This window comes from Dipodomys merriami, unplaced genomic scaffold, assembly GCF_024711535.1.
Source record: "Dipodomys merriami isolate MVZ:Mamm:240054 unplaced genomic scaffold, mDipMer1.0.p SCAF_149, whole genome shotgun sequence".
NCBI classification, from domain to species: domain Eukaryota; kingdom Metazoa; phylum Chordata; class Mammalia; order Rodentia; family Heteromyidae; genus Dipodomys; species Dipodomys merriami.
The window spans coordinates 2,621,338-2,631,056 of record NW_027202815.1 but is presented as its reverse complement, the minus strand read 5'-3'; positions in this window follow the sequence as shown (position 1 = coordinate 2,631,056).

Genomic DNA, 9,719 nt, shown 5'->3' with positions numbered 1-9,719 from the left:
TAGGGTTAGGGATATGGTGAGGTTTAGTGTTAGGATTAGGGTTAGAGTTAGGGTTAGGATGAGGGTGAGGTTTAGGGGTAGGGTTAGGGTCAGGGTGAGGGTTAGGGTTCGGGTGAGGGTTAGAGTGGGGGTGACGGTAAGTGTAAAGGTGAGGGTTAGGCTGAGAGTGAGGGTTATGGTAAGGGTGTTAGGTTTAGGATGAGCGTTAGGGTTAGGGTTAGGGTGAGGGTGAGGGTTAGATTGAGGATTATTGTTAGGGTTAGTGTGAGGTTTAGGGTGAGGATGAGGTTTAGGGTTAGCGTTAGGGTTACCATTAATGTTAGGGTTAGGCTTAAGGTGAGGGTTAGTGTGAGGGTGAGCTTTAGTTTTAGTGTTAGGGTTAGGATTAGGGTTAGGTTTAGGGTGAGTTTGAGGGTTAGGTTGAGGTTTAGGGTTAGGGTTAGGATGAGGGTGAGTGTGATTGTTAGGGTTAGGCTTAGGCTTAGGCTTAGGCTGAGGGTGAGTGTGGGGGTGAGGATTAGGGTTAGTGTGATGTTTAGGGTTAGGGTTAGGGTTAGGGTGAGGGTTAGAATGAGTGTTAGGGTTAGGGATAGGGTGAAGTTTAGTGTTAGGGTTAGGTTTAGAGTTAGGGTTAGGGTGAGGGTGAGGTTTAGGGATAGGGTTAGGGTCCGGGTGAGGGTTAGGGTTAGGTTTAGTGTTAGGTTTAGGGATAGGGGGAGGGTTAGGATGAGGTTTAGGGTTAGGATTAGGGTTAGGGTAAGGACTACGGTGAGGGTGAAGTTTAGGATTAGGTTTAGGGAGAGGTTTAGGGCTAGGGTTACGGTTCAGGTTAGGGTGAGGTTGAGGTTTCAGGTTAGGTTTAGGGTTAGGTTGAGGTTTAGGGTTAGGTTTAGGGTGAGGGTTAGGATGAGGATTAGGGTTAAGATTAGGGTTACGGTGAGGGCTAGGTTGAGGGTGAGGTTTATTGTTAGTGTTAGGGTGAGGTTCAGGGTTACGGTGAGGGTTAGGTTGGGGGTTAAGGTTACAGTAAGTGTGAGGGTTAGGGTTATGGTGAGGGTTAGTGTTAGGATTAGGGTTAAGGTGAGTGTGAGGGTTAGGATTGGGGTTAGTGTTAGGGTTATTGTTAGGGTTAGGTTTAGGGTTACAGTGAGGGCTAGGGTTAATGTTAGGGTTAGGGTTAGGGTTAGGCTGAGGGTAAGGGTGGGGATGGGATTGAGGATGAGGATTAGGGTTAGGGATAGGGTAATTGTAAGTGTTGTGGTTAGGGTTAAGTTTGCGGTGAGGTTGAGGCTAAGGGTGAAGGTTATGTTTAGGGTTAGGGTTAGGGTTAGGGTTAATGTTATTTTTAGGGTTAGGGTTAGAGTTATGTTGAGGTTGAGGGTGAGGGTGAGGTTTAGGTTTAGGGTGAGGTGTAGGTTTTGGGTTAGGTTTAGAGTTAGGGTTAGTGTGAGGGTGACGTGTAGGGTTAGATTTAGGGTTAGAGTGAGGTTTAAGTTGAGGGTTAGGTTTAGGGTTAGTGTTAGGGTTAGGTTTAGATTGAGAGTTAGGGGGTGTTTTTGGGTTAATGTTAGGCTTAGGGATAGGATTAGGTTTAGGATGAGGGTGAGTGTGTGTGTTAGGATTAGGTTTAGGATTAGGTTTAGGGTTAGGCTGAGAGTAAGTTTGAGGGTGAGGTTTAGGGTTAAGTTGATGGTTAGGGTTAGGGTTAGGGTTAGGGGGAGGGTTAGGATGAGGGTTAGTGTTAGATTTAGGGTTAAGGTAAGGGCTAGGGAGAGGGTGAGGTTTATGGTTAGGGTTAGGGTGAGGTTTAGGTTTAGGGTTAGGGTGAGGGTGAGGTTTAGTGGTATGCTTAGGGTTAGAATTAGGGTTAGGGTGAAGATGAGGTTCAGGGTTAGAGTTAGGGTATGTTGAGGCTGAGGTTGAGCGTTAGGTTTAGTGTTAGTGTTAGAGTTAGGGTTAGGGTGAGGGTTAGGGTGGGGTTAAGTTTGAGGGTTTGGGTTAGGCTTAGGGTTAGTATTAGGATTAGGGTAAGGGTTAGGGTGAGTGTGACAGTTAGGATTAGGTTTAGGCTTAGGCTTAGGGTTAGGCTGAGAGTGAGGGTGAGTGTGAGGGTAAGGGTTAGGGTGAAGGTTAGGGTTAGGTTTAGGGTGAGAGTCATGGTTCAGTTAAGTTTTGGGTTAGGGTGAGGATTAGGATTAGGGTTAGGGTGAGGGCTAGGGTGAAGGTGAGGGTTAGGTTTAGTTTTAGGGTAAGGTTTAGAGTTAGGGTTAGGGTTTGGGTTAGGGTTAGGATGAGGGTTAGGGTTATGGTGAGGTTGAGGGTTAGGGTTAGGTTGAGGGTTAGGGTTAAGATTATGGTTAGGGTGAGGGTGAGTGTTAGGAATAGGGTTGGGTAGAGGTCTAAGTTGGGGGTGAGTTTTAGAGTTAGGGTTAGGGTTAGGCTGAGGTTTAGGATTAGGGTGAGGGTTAGGGTTAGTTTGAGGGTTACTGTTAGTGTTAGGGTTAGTGTTAGGATGAGGGTAAGTGTTAGGGTGAGGGTTAATGTTAGGGTGAGTGTTATGGTTAGGGTGAGGGTTAAGGTTAGGGTTAGGGTTATTGTTAGAGTTAGGGTTAGGGTTACGGTTAAGGTGAGGGTGAAGTTTAGGGTTAGATTTAGGGTAAAGTTTAGAGTTAGGGTTAGGGTTAGAATTAGGGTTAGGGTGAGGGTGAGGTTTAGGGGTAGAGTTAGGGTTAGGGTGAGGGTTAGGGTTAAGGTAAGCGTTAGGGTGGGGTTGATGATAAGGGTAAAGGTGAGGGTTAGGCTGAGGGTGAGGGTTACACTAAGGGTGAGGGTTAGGGTTAGGGTGAGGGTTAGGTTTATGATTAGGGTGAGGGTGAGGGTTAGTTTGAGGATTAGTGTAAGGGTTAATGTGAGGTTTAGGATTAGGACCAGGATTAGCGTTATGGTGAGGGCTATGGTGAGGTTGAGCGTTAGGTTTATTTTAGGGTGCGGTTTAGGGTTAGGTTGATAGTTAGGGTTAGTGTGAGCCTTAGTGTTATTGTTAGGGTTCGTGTTAGGGTGAGGGTAAATGTTAGGATGAGGGTAAGTGTTAGAGTGAGGATTATATTTAGGGTGAGGGTTAGGAATAGGTTTAGGGTTATTGTTAGGTTTTGGGTTACTGTTACAGTGAGGGTGACGGTGAGGGTTAGGGTTAGGTTTAGGATGAGGTTTAGGTTTAGGGTTAGGATTAGAGTTAGGGTTAGGGTGAGGGTGAGGTTTAGGGTTAGAGTTTGGGATAGTGTTAGTGTTAGGGATAGGGTGAGTGTTAGGGTTAGGCTTAGGCTTAGGCTTAGGCTTAGGCTGAGCATGAGGGTGAGGGTTAGGTTTAGGGTGAGGGTTAGGATGAGGTTTAGGGTTAGGATTATGTTTAGGGTGAAGGCTAGTCTGAGGGTTAGGGTAACCTTTAGGGTTAGGGATAGGGTTAGGTTTAGGATTTGAGTTAGGGTGAGGGTCAGTGTGAGGGTTAGTGTTAGGGTTAGGGTTAGGCTTAGAGTTAGGGTGAGGTTTAGTGTTAGGGATTGGTTAGGGTTAGGGTGAGGCTGAGGATTAGGCTTAGGTTTAGGGTTTGGTTTAGGGTTTGGTTTAGGGTTAGGGTTAGTGTTAGGGTTAGGCTGAGGGTGAGGGTGGGTGTGAGGATTAGGGTTAGGTTTAGGTTTATTGTTAGGGTGAGGGTGAGTTTTAGAGTTAGAGTTAGGTTCAGGGGGAGTGTTAATATGAGGTTTATGGTTAGGGTTATTGTTAGGGTTCGGGGGAGGGAGAGTGTTAGGTTGAAATTTAAGGATAGTGTTAGGTTTAGGATTAGGGTTAGGGTGCCGTGAGTATGAGGATTAGGGTGAGGGTTAGGCTTAGGCTTAGGGTTAGGCTGAGGGTAAGGGTGGCTGTGACGAGTAGGGTTAGGGTGATGGTTAGGGTTAGGGTTAGGGTTATTGTTAGGGTTAGGGTTCGAGTTACGGTGAGGGTGAGGGTGGGGGTGAGGTTTAGGGTTAGGGTTAGGGTGAGGGTGAGGTTTAGGGTTAGATATTGGGTTAGGGTGAGAGTTAGTGTTAGGGATAGTGTTAGGGTTAGGGTGAGGGTGAGGGTTAGGTTTAGGGTTAGGGTTAGAATTACGGTGAGTGTGAGGGTGCAGGTGTGTGTGAGGGTTAGGGTTAGGTTTAGGGTTAGGCTTAGGGTTAGGCTGACTGTGAGGGTGAGGTTGAGGTTTAGGGTTAGGGTGAGGGGTAGGGTTATAGTTATGGGGAGGGTTAGGGTGAGGGTTAAGGTTAGTATTAGGGTTAGGGTGAGGGCTAGGGTGAGGGTGATGTTTAGGGTTAGGGTGAGGTTTAGGGTGAGGTTTAGGTTTGGGGTGAGGTTGAGGTTTAGGGTTAGACTTAGGATTAAGGTGAGGTTTAGGATTATGTTTAGGATTAGGATTAGGGTAAGGTTTAGGGTTAGTGTTTGAGTTAAGGTTAGGGTGAGGGTTAGGTTGAGGTTTAGGGTTAGGGTTAGGGTTAGGGTTAAGATTAGGGTTAGTGTGAGGTTTAGGGTGAGGATGAGGGTTAGGGTTAGGGTGAGGTCTAGAGTGAGGGTGAGGGTGAGGGTTAGATTGAGTATTAGTTTTAGGGTTAATGTGAGGTTTAGGTTTAGGGTGTGGTTTAGTGTTAAGGTTAGGGTTAGAATTAATATTAGGGTTAGGCTTAAGGTGAGGGTTAGGGTGAGGGTGAGGTTTAGGATTAGTGTTAGGATTAGGATTAGGGTTAGGGTTAGGGTGAGTGTGAGGGTTAGGTTTGGGTTAGGGTTAGGCTTAGTGTTAGGCTGAAGGTGAGGGTGAGGGAGGAGGGTTAGGGTTAGGGTGCGGGTTAGGATTAGGGTTATGATGAGGGCTAGGGTGAGGGTGAGGTTTAGGATTAGGGTTAGGGTGAGCTTTAGGTTTAGGTTTAGGTTTAGGGGTATTGTGAGGTTGAGGTTTAGGGTTAGAGTTAGGGTTACGGTGAGGCTGAGGGTGAGGTTTAGGGTTAGGTTTAGTGTTAGAGTTAGGGTTACAGTGAAGGTTAGGTTGAGGGTGAGGGTTAGGCTTAGTTTTAGGATTAGGATTAGAGTAAGGTTTAGGGTGAGTGTGAGTGTTAGTGTTAGGGTTAGGGTTAGGTTTAGGGTGAGGGTTAGGATGAGGATTAGGTTTAGGATTAGGGTTAGGATGAGGCCTCGTGTGAGAGTGAGTGTTAGGGTTAGAATTTGGGTGAGGTTTAGGGTTAGGGTTAGAGTTAGGGTGAGGGTTAGGATGAGGGTTACGGTTACGGTGAGTGTGAGAGTTAGGGTTAGGGTGAGCTTTAGGGTTAGGTTTAGGGTTACGGTGAGGGTGAGGGTGAGTGTGAGGGTTAGGGTTAGGGTTAGGGTTAGGCTTAGGCTTAGGGTGAGGGTTAGGTTTAGGGTTTGGATTAGGGTGAGGGTGAGGCTGAGGATTAGGTTTAGGATGAGGTTTAGGGTTAGGCTGAGGGTGAGGGTGGGGGTGAGTATTAGGGTTAGGGTTAGGCTTTTGGTTATTGTTATTGTTATGCTTAGGGTTAAGTTAGTGGTGAGATTGAGGCTGAGGGTGAGGATTACGGTTAGGGTTAGGGTTATTGTTAGGGTTAGTGTTATTTTTAAGGTTAGGGTTAGAGTTATGTTGAGGTTGAGAGTGTGGGTGTGGGTTACGGTTAGGGTGAGGTTTAGCGTGAAATTTAGTGTTAGGGTGAGGGTGAGTGTGAGGTTTAGGATTAGAGTTAGGGTTAGGGTGAGAGTTAGGGTGAGGTTTAGGGTTAGGGTTAGTGTTAGGGTTAGGGTGTGGGTGAGGTTTAGGTTGAAGTTTAGGGATAGGGCTAGCTTTAGGATTCGGGTTAGTGTGAGGGTGAGTGTGAGGGTTAGGCTTTGGCTTAGGTTTAGGCTGAGGATGAGGGTGGGGCTGAGGATTATGGTTAGTGTGATGGTTAGGGTTAGGTTTAGTGTTAGAGTTAGGGTTAGAATTATGGTGAGGGTGAGGGTGGGGCTGAGGGTTAGGTTTAGGTTTAGGGTGAGGGTTAGTGTAAGGGTTATGGTGAGGGTGAGGGTTAGGGTTAGGTTGAGCTTCAGTGTTAGGTTTAGGGTTAGGGTGAGGGTGAGTGTTAGGGTTACTGTGAGGTTGAGGATTAGGTTGAGGGTTAGGTTTAGGATTAGGGTTAGGGTGAGGGCTAGGGTGAGGGTGAGGTTTAGGGTTAGGTTTAGGGTGAGGTTTAGGGTTAGGGTTAGGGTTAAGGTGAGGTTTAGGGTTAGAGTTAGGGTTAGGATATGGCTGAGGGTAAGGGTTAAGGTTAGGGTTAGTGTTAGAGTTAGGGTTAGGGTGAGGATTAGGATGAGCGTGAGGGTTAGGCTTAGGGTTAGGATTAGGATTAGGGTAAGGGTTAGGTTGAGTGTGGTGGTTAGGTTCAGGGTTAGGCTTAAGCTTAGGGTTAGGCTGAGGGTAAGGGTGAGGGTGAGTGTTAGGGTTAGGGTTAGTGTTATTGTTAGGTTAGTGTTAGATTTTCGGTGAGGGTGAGGGTTAGGTTTAGGTTTTGGGTGGGGTTAAGAGTTAGGGTTAGGGTTAGGCTGAGGGTGAGGTTTAGCATTAGATATAGTGTTAGGGGGAGGCTTCGGGTGAGGGTTAGTTTTAGGTTTAGTGTTAGTGTTACTATTATGGTTAGTGTTAGATTTGGGGTTAGGGTGAGGTTTAGGGTTAGGGTTAATGTAAGGGTTAGGGTGAGGGTGAGGGTTCAGTTGAGGTTTAGGGATAGGTTTAGGTTTAGGATTAGGGTTAGGGTGAGGGTGAGTGTGAGTGTTAGGGTGAGGGTTAGGCTTAGGATTAGGGTTAGGCTGAGGGAGAGGTTGGGGGTGAGGACTAAGATGATGGTGATGGTTCGGGTTAGGGTTAGTGTTATTGTTAGGGTTAGGCTTAGTGTTAGGGTTAGGGTGAGGGTGAGGCTTAAGTTGAGGTTTAGGCTTAGGGTTACAGTTAGGGTTAGTGTGAGGGTTAGTGTTAGGGTTAGGGTTAGTGTTAGGGTGAGGTTTAGGTTTAGGGTTTAGGGTTAGGGTGAGGGTTAGGTTGAGGGTTAAGGTTACTATAAGGGTGAGGGTTAGCATTAGGGTGAGGTTTAGGGTTAGTATTAGTGTTAGGGTGAGGTTGAGTGTTAGGATTAAGGTAGGTTTAGGGTTAGGATTTGGTATAGGCTTAGGATTAGTTTCATTGTTTGGGTTAGGGTTAGAGTTACAGTGAGGGTGAGCGTGAGGGTAAGGGATAGGCTTAGGCTTATGCTTAGGAATAGGCTGAGCGTGAGGTTGACGGTGAGGGTTAGGGTTAGGGGGATGGTAAGGTTTATGGTAGGGTGTGGATTAGGATGTGATTTAGGGTTAGGGTAATGTTTAGGGTGATAAAGATGCTAAGGGTAAAGGTATGGTTTAGGCTGAGGGTGAGGGTTAAAGTTCGGTTTAGGGTTAGGGTAAGCGTTAGGGTTAGAGTTAGGGTGAGTGTTAGATTGAGGATTAGGGTTAGGGTCAGTGTGAGGTTTAGTGTGAGGATGAGGGTTAGGGTTAGGGTGAGGGTGAGCATTAGAATTAGGGTTAGGGTGGGCGTTACGGTGAGGGTGAGGGTATGGGTTATGGTTAGGGAGAGGTTTAGTATTAGAATGAGGGTTAGGTTTAGTGTGAGGGTTAGTGATATGGTTAGGGTTAATGTTAGAGTGAGGGTAAGTGTTATGTTGAGGGTTAGGCTTAGGGTGAGGGTTATGGTTAAGGTGAGGGTTAGGGATAGGGTTAGGGTTAATTTTAGGGTTAGGGTTAGGGTTACGGTTATGGTGAGGGTGAGGGTGTGGATTAGGCTTAGGATTAGGGTGAGGTTTAGTGTTAGGGTTAGGGATAGAGTTAGGGTTAGGGTGAGGCTGAGGATGTGGCTTAGGGTTAGGGTTAATGTTAGAGTTAGGGATAGGGTGAAGGTTAGGTTGAGGGTTAAGGTTAGGGTTAGGATTAGGGATAGGTTGAGGGTTAGGTTTAGGGTTTGGGTTAGGGTGAGGGTGATGTTGAGTATTATGGTTAGGTTTAGGGTTAGGGTTAGGGTTAGAGTTAGGGTTAGGGTTAAAGTTACAGTGAGGTTTAGAGTTAGGGTCAGGCTTAGGGTTAGGCTGAGGGTGAGGGTGGGCTTGAGGATTAGGGTAGGGGTTAGGGTTAGGGTTAGGGGAAGGTTAGGATGAGCATTACGGTAAGGATTAGGGTTAGAGTGAGGGCTAGGATGAGGGTGAGATTTAGGGTTAGCTTAGGATGAGGTTTAGGGTTAGGTTTAGGGTTTGGGTGAGGCTGAGGGTGAGGGTTAGGGTTAGGGTTAGTGTTAGAGTTAAGGTTAGGTTGAGGGTTAGGGTGAGGGTGAGGTTTAGGCTTAGGTTTAGGGTAAGGGTTAGGTTGAGTGTGAGGGTTAGGGTTAGGGTTAGGGTTATGCTTAAGATTAAGCTGAGGGTGAGGTTGAGGGTGAAGGTTAGGGTTGGGTTGAGGGTAAGGGTTAGGGTTACGTTGAGCGTGAGGGTTAGGTTTAGGTTGAGGGTTAGGGTGAGGGTAAGCGTTAGAGTTAGTGTGAGTGTTAGGGTGAGGGGTAGGGTTAGGCCTAGGGTTACACTGAGGGAGAGGGTGAGCATGAGGTTTAGGGTTAGGGTGAGGTTTAGTGGTAGAGTTAGGGTTAGGGTGAGGGCTAGGGTGAGTGTTAGGGTTAGCTTGAGGATTAGATTAGGGGTAGGGTGAGGGTGAGGGCTAGATTGAGGATTAGTGTTAGGGTTATTGTGAGGTTCAGGGTGAGGATGAGGGTTAGGTTTAGGTTGAGGGTTAGGTTGAGGGTGAGGGTTAGGGTTAGAGTGAGTGTGAGAATTAGGGTTAGGTTGATGGTTTGTGTTAGGTTTAGAGTTAGTATTAGAGTTAGGGTGAGGGTAAGTGTTAGTGTGAGGGTGAGGGTTAGGTTGAGGGTTATAGTAAGGTAGAGTGTTAGGGCTAGGGTTAGGGTTACTGTTAGATTTAGGGCTACGGTTACGTGGAGGGTGAGGGTGAGGGTTAGGTTTAGGGTTTGGATGAGGTTTAGGTTTAGGGTTACGGTTAGAGTTAGGGTTAGGGTGAGGGCTAGGGTGAGGGTTAGGGTGAGGATTCGGTTTAGGGATAGGGTTAGGTTTAGGATTATGGTGAGGGTGAGTGTGAGGGTTAGGGTTAGGGTTAGGCTTAGGCTTAGGGTTAGGGTGGGGGTTAGTGTTAGTGTTTGGGTTAGGGTGAGGGTGAGGCTGAGGATTAAGGTTAGGGTTTGGGTTAGATTTAGGGTTAGGTTTAGGGTTAGGGTTAGGGTTACAGTGAGGGTTAGGGTTAGGGTTTAGCTTAGGGTTAGGCTGAGGGTGAGCTTGGGAGTGAGGATTAGGGTGAGTTTTAGGGTTAGGTTATTGATAGTGTTATGGTTAGGGTTAAGTTTGTGGTGAGGGTGAGGCTGAGGGTGAGGGTTATGGTTAAGTTTAGGGTTAGGGTTTGGGTTAGTGTTATTGTTAGGTTTAGAGTTAGACTTAATTTGAGGTTTTGGGTGAGGATGTGGGTTAGGGTTAGGGTTAGGTTTAGGGTCAGTCTTAGGTTTATGGTTAGGGTGAGGGTGAGGTATATGGTTAGAGTTAGGGTTAGGGGGATAGTTAGGGTGAGGTTCAGCGTTA